Raw genomic sequence first — 10659 nt, forward strand, 5'->3', positions numbered from 1 at the left:
TCCATAGTTTAATTATGCATTGTGCAAACGCAGTGTTTCCTTCTGCGAGGCCATGCCAGGTGGTGTCAGCAGCACAGAAAAGCCGGGTCAATTATTATAGGGTTGCTTCTGAACAGTGAAACATCAGCACAGCCTAACTAGCACAGGAACAGGTTATGCCAGGCATTTCAGACAAGCCTGTAACAGATAAAAGACTGCAATTCCTCGTCTCCTGGGCGAGCTGGCAGGTGAATGGGAATGTAATACCTTCCTTTGGGTTACCCGCAGTGGGGAGAGGGGGTCTCTGGCTCAGAAAGGCTGATGATTTTTCCTTGCTCCTTTTGAGCTGTACCAGTGGACTGGGATTTTGGATAAATGCACAACAAAAAGAGGAATGAGCTGAGTCGTGCACTGAAGAGACAAATTTTGCAGGGAGCTTTCTCCCTGGCATGTGGCACTCTCCCAGATAACAAAGGTCTTTTGGTCACCTGGGGCTTGGAGTGCATGGGGATGGAGTGACAAGCACACCTCTGTGATGGGAGGAAGCTGCCCTGCCTGGGAAAGTAGCGCTCACCCTGCATCAGCACGCTCCCACAAACGCCATTCTCACCCAACCTGCTGGGGGGTGATGCTAAACCACCTGAAGTTTGCTCCTGTGCTTGTTTTGTGCCGTGTTCCCATGTGGACTCACCTGCAGAGATCTGTGTGAAGCTGGATTCCCTGCAGGCACTGCCAGAGCTTGCTGCAGTCTGTTGGGATCGGCCCCCTGCCATCTGCCGCGGGGACGGGCAGCAGAGAGCACGTGCCGTGACGGGGGGAGCGAGGTACCCTACGGCACAGCAGCCTCCAGTATAGCTCTGTTTGCAGCAGCAGGACCAGGCCTCTTGCAACCCTAAGCTGAAACCAGAATACAAATGTCTCTGTGTAAAAGAGAAAAGAAACCCCCCTGTGCTCATAGAGATTTGGTGGCAACTGGGAGAGGTCGCTATGAATGTGTGTATAAAGCTGGTTCAGCTGGCTAGAGCATGTTCTCAAGCCCAGAATTTGAGGATTTTTTTGAATGAATCAGGCATGGGCAAGGTTTGTTGTGCTGCCAGCCTGCTAGCACAAGCCTGGCTTGGTGGGGATGCCTGGACACCGGCTGGGTGAAATGGGAAATGTAGCTATGGGCAGTGGGAGGCATCCTGCTCCTCTTCCCCGGCTCAGTGCCTCCTCTCTTCACAGAGCAAACCGGCCCGCTGTGACAAGAAGCTCAAGGGGACTGAAGACGGAACCTGCCTTTTGGGGCGGGCAGAGGTGGGTGACATAGCTTTGGGGGTGAAGGACTCACTTTTGGGGGCTGCGGTGAGGCGCAGTGCTGGCTTGGGGGATGCTCGGGTGCCAGGAGCTGCAGATGCGGGGGGCCTTGGTTGATGCAGCCATGCTTTGAAAATAATGGCCTTGCAAGGCAGAACAAAAACGGGGAGGGGGAGGGAAGGCAGGGAATATCCCATGTCTTGGTGAAGGCAAGTGCCGGGGGGCTCTGCCAGCATTGCCCCTCTTTGGCTCTTTTGGCAGGGGGGAATTTTTCATTCCTTCCTGCTCATGTTATCAAATTCATGCCCAGCTAGCCAACAAATCCAGCTCTTCAGAGATCAATTACAGTGTCTGGCTGTGAAGCCTGGAAATCCAATTAACTCCCCCAATTTTTATTTTTTTTTTCTGTTAAAAAAAAAGGGAGGGAAGAAAGAGAGAGAGACAAAGAGAGAGAAATACATTGATGCGGGGGCATAAATCACCTCAAAAACATTCCAAACATTAAAATAAACAAGGACAGATTTCAACTTCATTTGTCTTTTTTTGAAACTCTGTCACTGATTTATTTTGCTGCTCTAAGCCTCATTTCTGTCTTTGCTCCCTTTCAGAGTCAGCTGCTGCCTCTGGAGCAAAGCTCCAGGACCAGATGCCTCCTGCAGTGATGCCAGGTCCCCTCACCTGAGATTTTAAGGTGTTAAACTGTTTCCTTCTGGTAGGGCATTTGGGGACTGATTAAAATGGATGCTCAGCTCTGTCTGGATGGGGCTGGTAGTTTGGCTGAGGAGCGTGACCCACCTGGCTTCCAAGGAGGAAATAACTCTGCTTCTCAATCACTGATTTCTGACTTTTTGCAGCCACCCAGAACTGGCTGTTCAAATTGAACCTCTCCATCCTGACATCACGTCGTTGGTCTTTTACAGGACTTACTCCATTTCACCAACTCTGTCACGTCCTCAGGCCTACCAAGGGCTTAAAGGAAACTCTCCTCTACAAGACAGGGAAGTAGTGACCATGTGGAAACACTCTGCATCCGTGCCAGTGCCTAGAGGTAAGCAGAGCCCAGGTGTGTCTCAGGCAGATGGTCTCACTGAGATATTAAGAGAAGCACTGGGACACATTGCAAGGAATGTAGAGGAAAGAAGTAGACTGACAGATCTGTGACGTTTCCGGATTCGGGAGCTGGCCAACAAAGGGCCTAGCAAGTGACCAGTGATACAACTGCTTATCGAAACAAGCAGGCAGGAATGGTGGTCTAGAATGAGTAGTGTGATGCACATGTGAAAGAGGTAAAAAATCCATTTGACAGGACTCTTTGCTGCCACCAAGCCTGATAGTTTGTCTGGTGGCTCCAAAGGTTTTCTCCAGTATTTGGGAGTGGTTGCAGAGGGACACAGCAGTGCTGCTGGTGTCTGTAGCTTGGAGTCATGGTGCCAACGATGTGCATAGGTCATCAGGTGCAGGCGTAAGGGTGATGGATAACCTAGAGATCCTAACGAGCCTTTCTTGTAAGGATCATACCTTAATGAGGAACACTGGCACTGTCAGTCCTATCTGTTAACTTTGATCTTGGTCGCTGTCAGCCAGTGGAGTCAGTAGGAGTAGTAGGAGTCAGAAGAAACATTTTTGCCTAAATAAGAGGTTCTTCTGTCTCTCAAGTGCCTGCTATTTGGCTAATTTATCCTAAGGGAAGGTTATTTGTTAACTGCCTCTTAAGAGTTTCCAATAGAACTGAAGGAGGGGTGACAACTTCTCTTCACAACCACCCCTGAGGGGAGGCAGGGCTGGCAGTGCAGGCACCTACCCAGGCTGGTTAGCACCGGTGGCAGGTACTGAGCATCTGCAGGGTAGCTGCAGATATGATTTAGCATCCTCGGTATGCTGGTGCCCATCTGGAGTGGCAGCAAGCTGGGAGGAGTACCCTCGGACAGCCCAAACAGAATGAGGTCCTTGTGTTTTGGCAACTGAATACCACCCATCTGTTTCTAAAGAGGGCTTTTGAATTCAGAGCACTCTGAGGAAGGAAGAGAATTGATTATGGAGCAGAAGGAGAGCAAGTGAGCCTCAAGTGCTGGGCAGTGAGAGCAACTTCAGGAAGGGTCAGCCCTGGTTTCTGGGGCTGGAGAACCTCTGTCTCAGGCAACAGGGAGTTGAACCTGCAGCATCTCTGCTGAGGTCTGTAGTCCCTGTCCCTCTCCGTCAAGCTTTAGTTTTCATTCCAGAGGAGAATGAATAATCCTTGGGGGTAGCTGTGAAGAGGAATTGTCACCCTTCCTTCAGCTCTATCAGAAACTCTTCAAGAGGCAGTTAACAAATAACCTTCCCTTGGGATAAATTAGCTCTGAATCCCAATTCAATAGATGCTCATTTTAAGATGTCCTTGTTACCTTGTGTGAGTGGCTGATCTTCCTTTGAATCCTGCTGTGTTTTCAGACCCCGTGATTGCTGCGAGCAATCATGAGTTCCACATTAACAGCTCATGCACTGATTGCACTGAGCAGTCCCAACACAACCTTTTGTGAAAAGTTTTTGAAAGTTGAGCTCCACGCTATGCTATCAGAAAGCTACACAGATCTCACTCCATCACATATTCTGGCAACTGACTTCAAATGAGACCTGGTTTGCAGGGGCTGGTGTGCAGACAAGAACTGTGCTTCAGAGTCCAGCTTTTGAAAGAATATCTTTTAGGCATTGTCAAGGAAACCTGGTGATGATGCAGAGTTGGCCAACTGCGCCTCCAGGCAGCCTGGAGCAAAGGCTCTGAGATGTTCAAATAGTAACCCTAACGGATTTTTTTCTCCTGCCCAACATTGTTCCAGAGTAGGAGAGTGTCATTGGATAGCTACAAAGAAGAAAGAACTGCATCAGAAAGAAAACCCTCCTGCCATGTCATCTTGCTTAGACCTTCCAGTGAGACAGCCTTTCAACTCAGAGTAGGACTACGTCTCGTGTACTGAAAGTATTGCCACTGTTTGCAAAAAGCAAGCCATCCTTATTAATAAGCCTCTCCAAAAACAATGAAATGAAACATGCAATCTTGCACAGATGCTCTAATATATAGCTTTGACTTTTGAGACAGTTGATAGATTTTTATTTCTCTCACACCAATGGCAGCTGTAGTGTAAGGTATTATGTCGATTAAAAATCTATTTAATCAAATGCTGTCAGGGGAAGAGTTCAAAACATTTGAAGAATGACTCCTAAAAGCTGTCCCTTGACTGTGAGTGAAGTCATCCAGAGATTGGCCTGGCAGGCTGGAGTGCAATACAAAATCTCTGCTCACCTTTATTTCTAAAGCTACCAACAAACTACAGTGACGAGTATCAAGAGAAACCTTTGTCCAGCAGAACAGTGTAGGCTGTGGTCATTTCTTTTCTGAGAGATATTGCCCCAAGAAACCTTTCTTATAGATAAAACCCATTACTCAATTTATCAATCCCTACTTACACTTCAAATTGCTATATCCCAAATCCATGGGATGGATTAGATATCTTAATGTGGAATGTAAAAGTAGGCTGGAAATCATTGCTGTGCAAATTGTGTAGAGGGTTTTTTCCTGTTCCGTGCCTGAAACGGACTTCAAAAGAATAAATAAAATCCATTCTGGTAGCCCCCCAGTGAGGACTACACTTCTTTGCAGAAAGGGAAAAAAAACAACAACCTCCCAATATTTTATTCAGCCCAGAGTGAAATGTTTTGATATGGGGGAATTTAGCTAATTTTCTTACTTCTCAAAATAGGTCAACTTTGAAATAGAAAATGTCACATTGAAAAAAAAAAAAAAGCTGAATGGATTTGTTTAGAAAATGTAAGAATATATATACATATTTTTGGAAGTTTAACAAGCTTTTGAATAGAAAGAAAGCATCCAGGCAATTTCTAATTCAATTAGACTTGGATTTGGGACTAGCTTTCACTCTCCATAAAATGCATTTCTTTTTCATATAGAAAATCCCCTTCCTCCATCAAAGCCCCTTCTAGCTATAGCTGGAAATAAATAGGTATAATGTAGTTGGAACGAGTGAGTATGGCCATACTGAGTTAACTAACCACTGTACTTTTCTTTCCCAAGGCTCTCCAAGCGTCCAGGCATGTTCACCAGGGTGTGCTGGCATTTGGGACTGCTGTAGGGAAAACCAAGGTGTGCGCTGCTGGGACTGTTATGGAGGAAGTTTTGTTCCAGCAACCCCCTCCTGTAGGACTTCTCAAGGCTTGTCTCTTTTCCCTCATTACACCACATTTTTAATTCATTACAATAAAAAGCTTACAAAATAGTCCTTCCTTCCTTCCTTCCTTCCTTCCTTCCTTCCTTCCTTCCTTCCTTCCTTCCTTCCTTCCTTCCTTCCTTCCTTCCTTCCTTCCTTCCTTCCTTCCTTCCTTCCTTCCTTCCTTCCTTCCTTCCTTCCTTCCTTCCTTCCTTCCTTCCTTCTTCCTTCCTTCCTTCCTTCCTTCCTTCCTTCCTTCCTTCCTTCCTTCCTTCCTTCCTTCCTTCCTTCCTTCCTTCCTTCCTTCCTTCCTTCCTTCCTTCCTTCCTTCCTTCCTTCCTTCCTTCCTTCCTTCCTTCCTTCCTTCCTTCCTTCCTTCCTTCCTTCCTTCCTTCCTTCCTTCCTTCCTTCCTTCCTTCCTTCCTTCCTTCCTTCCTTCCTTCCTTCCTTCCTTCCTTCCTTCCTTCCTTCCTTCCTTCCTTCCTTCCTTCCTTCCTTCCTTCCTTCCTTCCTTCCTTCCTTCCTTCCTTCCTTCCTTCCTTCCTTCCTTCCTTCCTTCCTTCCTTCCTTTTCTCTTCTTTTTTTTTCCTTCCTTCCTTCCTTCCTTCCTTCCTTCCTTCCTTCCTTCCTTCCTTCCTTCCTTCCTTCCTTCCTTTCTTTCTCTTTTTTTTTTTTTTTTGGTAGCATTTCTGTGTTGCTATACCTTCTCTCTTTGCTACATCATTTATGTATGTGTAAGTTAGTTCCTATTCTCACTCTGGGGGGTTGGGTTCCAAACTGTTTATTGAGTAATAAAAAGAGAAAATTACAAGCCATTGCCCAGGGATAATGTGCTAATAATTTTATGACTGGACAAACGGTTCGAACAGCCCACAAATGGTGGTAAGCAGGAAGCCTGGTATCTATTGCTGACAGAGCCACCCCCAAGGAGATAAAAACACCTCACTTCTGGTAATCAAAGTTGATGCAACAACTGTGATCTGTTAAAAATTACTTTGGGGATGGGTAGGATGATCATTATTCCTTTTGGAGCAGGGGTAGCAGATATGCTTTGGAAAGTGTTCAGAAGTCAGTCCTACCCAGAGCGAATGTAATGGACCACCGTGCCTGCTCCCATCCACACGGCCCGCAGCTGCAGGCTGGGGATTCTTGGAAAAACAGAGATTAAAGGGTGTTAGTGCTATCAAGCAAACATGAATCATCCCAGAGATAACAAAGGGTTTAGGTTTTTTTAGACACTGACTGTATGGCACTCAAGTGCGCTAAGCAGAGCCCCAGCTTTGGTGCTGCAGAGCACGGAACCAGAATCTGCTGCCACAGGTGACCCTTGGGTCGCACCCAGCTGTGTGGCAATATGCCCTGTACCTCTCACCCCAATACCTATGTTTTTAATGATTTTTACTTTTGAGCCTGTAGCTGTAGCTGTTCTGATTCCTATCCAGTAAATCATCCAGCCCCTCTGAGACTCCTGATGGGCCCCTGGCCTCTGTGTCACTGTGTGACAAGAGGTGACATGAGCTAGCAGCAAAGCCTGCCTCTGACCACTGAATGTAATCAACAGGTGCCAGTTAAATGTTTCCCTTCAGTTGCTGAAGACTTAGGAGTAAAAAGCACTGCTCAGCTTGCCTGTCTTAAACCATTCTGGGCCTGGGATGTCCCCAGTGGGCTGTCTCAAGGAGGATGTCCCCCTCCTGGGGACAGAACATCACACCTGCACTAACCTTTCGGCTGATGTGGAGTTCAGTGGAGAACTGGGCGAGGAGGGCCCGTGAGCGGCCGCTCTGCCCGTCTCCCAGCAGGCAGGAGGAGCTGTACCCCTTCCAAACCCACAGCAGCTCCAGCCCTCGAAGTGGGCAGGAAGCCACGCGACGGGGAGTAGCTGCTCGCGGCTGCCAAGACCTCACATTTGTATGTTAGTGATGCAGATAGATTACCATAAACCAGTCTCCATCCTGCTTTACTGCTGATTTAATGGTCGGAGGAAGAACTTGACTGTTTATTAAAACATTAGACAGTAAAGTTTAACAATAGACAGTAAAGGGTTTTGTTTTTCCATCCCTCTGCCTGTTAAAGCAACAACACGTTGGGCCAGAGAGGGGCCTGCTCCTAACCTCTGAACGCAGAATGTGAGGGGCCTGGACAGCGCTCCTCCGCCAGGCAGGACGAAGCAGCTGGCATCGCCTCCTCCATGCGTGGCAAATCCAGCGTCTGAAATGGGAAATCTGAAGTAGGGCAGGGCCCCATCCCCACTTGGTATGGCCCACAAGGCTGGCTAGGTAGTGGCAGGGGGCTGCAGCAGCACAGCTGCCTCTGAAGCCCTCTACGCTTGCTAATTAGCAGCGCTAACTCCACAAAGCTTGCCAAAGGTATCTGCTTCATCACCCGTTCTCCTTCCTCCCCAGCAGAAGGCATCTCTGCCAAGAGGCCCTGATGGGAGCCAAGTTGTGCAGCGTGCTGCGTGGGCCTGGAGGACGGACGCTGTCCTCACAGCAGCCTCAGCTGGCCCAGGCCCGCGGCCCACGCGGAGCCTCTGATGGATGAGGAGGGAGGGAAGCGAGCTGGTTTGTTAGGGAGCTACATCCAGAGACCTTAGGTGCAGCAGTACTGGACCCCAAATGGGACAGGACGGTAAGATGTGCCTTTGCTAGGCTTGGAGAGAGCAAGTGTACCCATTCACTGGGAGGAAAAGGACGGGTCTGATTACTCATAGTCCTGGCAGTACTTGCTTAGAGCATTTTGGATGCTGAACTGCTTTTCTGAGTCTTCCAAAAGGGCTTTCACAAGGAGATACGGGATAGGAGCGAAGTGTGAGAGGGGGCCATCCCCTGGCTCTGCGGGCAGGGGTTATGAGTGAGGCACTCCGGGGATCGGTGGTAGGGTTCGTGCTGTCCAACATGCCCACAAGCAGTCTGGCAGAGGGAGCAGACAGCAAACAGGATTTGTAAGGCAGCAGCAGCATTAATTCAGGAGAGTGCCAACAAAAGCTGACTGCGAAGAAGTGCAGAAGGATAGCAGCATGCAGGTGATAAAATGGCAGAGGAAATTCATTGTTGGTAACTGCACATGGAGAAAAATCAACAGTGGCTGTCCCTACACAGCGACACAGTCTAAATGAGCTATTACCTCTCTGTAAGGAGATTGTGGAGGCATTGCAGGCTGTTTCTGGAAATGTCAGCAGCAACCACAAAGGCAAGGGCGAAGCTAGGAGCTATGGGGAAAGAAATGGAGAATAAAGCCGCTTGTCATCACGCTGCTGCGTACATCCATGGTGCTCCCCCATCTCAGGTGCTGCCTGCAGTTCTGGGGGCCGTGCCTTGGGGGCCATGCCGGAGGGACAATGTGAAAGGAGTTGCAGAGTCCTTCACAGCAGGACCTTGAGAGCTCAGGAGTCCTTGGTCTGAAGAGGAGAGGACTGAAGGAGCGAACGAGAGGAAGGAAGCCCTGCGTGCCTGGGAGGAGGTGGATGTGGGGCTGGTTGGTGCTGGTGCTCTGCAGTAACCCCAGCCTTGGCTCTCTGCTTGACATCTGGGACTGCTGAACTGGGCCAGCACCCAAAACACAAGTCAATGGAGGGCCATCAGCAAGAGGTGACACACCTGACCAAACCCATGTTGCCATTGCCTTCTGTGACAGCAAGTCCTGCCTCGTCCCCTGTCCTTGTCCTGGCCACTGCTGTTCCAAACACTTCAGTGAGATGGGCAGCACCTCGGGAGCCCCTTGGTGGGTACAGACAGTGGGGAGCGGGGCTGGGGCAGGACCGGGCTGCAGGCTGCAGGTGCAGCCATGGAGCAAGAGCTCCCCGAGCAGAGACAGGCAGCAGGCAAGGTACTTTGCTTTTCAACCACCGAAATGCTGTCAGTGTATTTCTGTTTGTGTATACGCAGCTGGGAGTGTGTTTGTGCACATATATTTACATACATATACATACATACTTACCTCCCCACAAGTACATGCACCAAAATACGTGTATTTCCCCAGCCTGCATCTTTCTGTAAACTGCAAAAATACAAAAGAATAAAATTAAGTCCCTTATCATTGCTAAGTCATCAGAAACTAATATTACATCTACTGGGCATTTTTTTTTCCCGAGCCATCCCCACTTTGTGATCCTAATTTAGTGATTCTTTCTGTAGCTCTTTACATTCTATTATTTATAAGAAACAATATTCAGTCCTCCCTTGACAGTATTTGCAGGGCTGCGGAAAGCAGTGCGGCAGAAAGGTGGTAGAACAATTTTGGTTATGTTTCCATAGCTACCTAGCTGCTAAATGTGGTTTATTCCATTTTAAAGTCAACCAACACACACGCGCACCCGCACGCACACACAAATCACCAAATGAAGTATATTCAAACTAATCCCTGGTCTGCCTATTACAGCCTAATGTCCCTGCGATCTGTATATTTAAAGGGGTACTTGCTGCAGGAATAAATGGCAGGGCAGCGTTCTCGCTGGCTATAGCAGGATGATAAACATATTGTTTCTTTCTTGCTCTCCTCTCCGACGTGTGTGTTCCAGTCGGTCCCTGTAATATTATTATGGATATTTTTACTGAGTGCTGTGTGCTGAGGAAGTCGGAGGTAGGATGGTGTCCTCTCGTGGTAAACAGCATCTCTGCAGCCTCACACCAGTGGTGCCAAAAGAGAACTGGGACCAGGCTGTCCTAGACCTGCGTGGGCATCAAAATGCAAAACTCTTTGGCCAGAGCTTCCAGCTCCGTGACCGCATGCGAAGCCAGCCCTGCAGCCCACGTCCCTTGGTGCACGCAAAACCAAGCAGCCCTGCCCTTGCTCCTGGCATGTTGTTCCACGTACCAGTGGAGGCTGCAGGTTGCACTCACATCACCAAGACCATCCCTGGTTTAAGTTAGGTAGGAAAAAAGTAAAGCACTGGCAAGGGAGCTTTGGCTTCCGAGCTTGCTCCAGCTTTAAGCCCTCTGCCCCAGTTGTTCCCCGAGCAGTCCCAGTCCTGCTTTCCCACCCGTGGTGGGAAACCACCACTCTCTGAAGGTTTCCTGCCAGTGGCAGGAGGGCACAGAGCCATGGGGTTGGCCCCAAGACAGGCTGGTGAGCACAGGCACGAGCTGCTCGCACCTCATGGCTTGGCTGCACGCCTTGGCATGCAATAGTGTATGCATGAAAATGCAGATGTGAACCCTTCCTTGTCAACTGCCCATGCCCAGGT

At 48.8% G+C, this 10659-nt stretch overlaps 1 protein-coding gene across 5 annotated transcripts in view; it reads left to right on the plus strand.

Annotated features, from left to right (window-relative positions):
- Nucleotides 1-5554, plus strand: part of LOC106039279 (uncharacterized) — a 132208-nt gene extending 126654 nt beyond the window's left edge. For 3 of the 5 annotated variants that reach the window (XR_007168483.2, XR_010833719.1, XR_010833720.1), the window contains 4 exons: nucleotides 1204-1275; nucleotides 1884-1966; nucleotides 2196-2323; nucleotides 4092-5554. The gene's annotated coding sequence lies outside the window, so the exon portion shown is untranslated. The remainder of the gene's footprint in view (nucleotides 1-1203; nucleotides 1276-1883; nucleotides 1967-2195; nucleotides 2324-4091) is intronic. The other 2 variants (XR_010833721.1, XR_010833722.1) reach the window with 1 other exon arrangement.
- Nucleotides 5555-10659: the final 5105 nt, after the last annotated feature.

This window comes from Anser cygnoides, chromosome 9 (assembly GCF_040182565.1).
Source record: "Anser cygnoides isolate HZ-2024a breed goose chromosome 9, Taihu_goose_T2T_genome, whole genome shotgun sequence".
NCBI classification, from domain to species: Eukaryota; Metazoa; Chordata; class Aves; order Anseriformes; family Anatidae; genus Anser; species Anser cygnoides.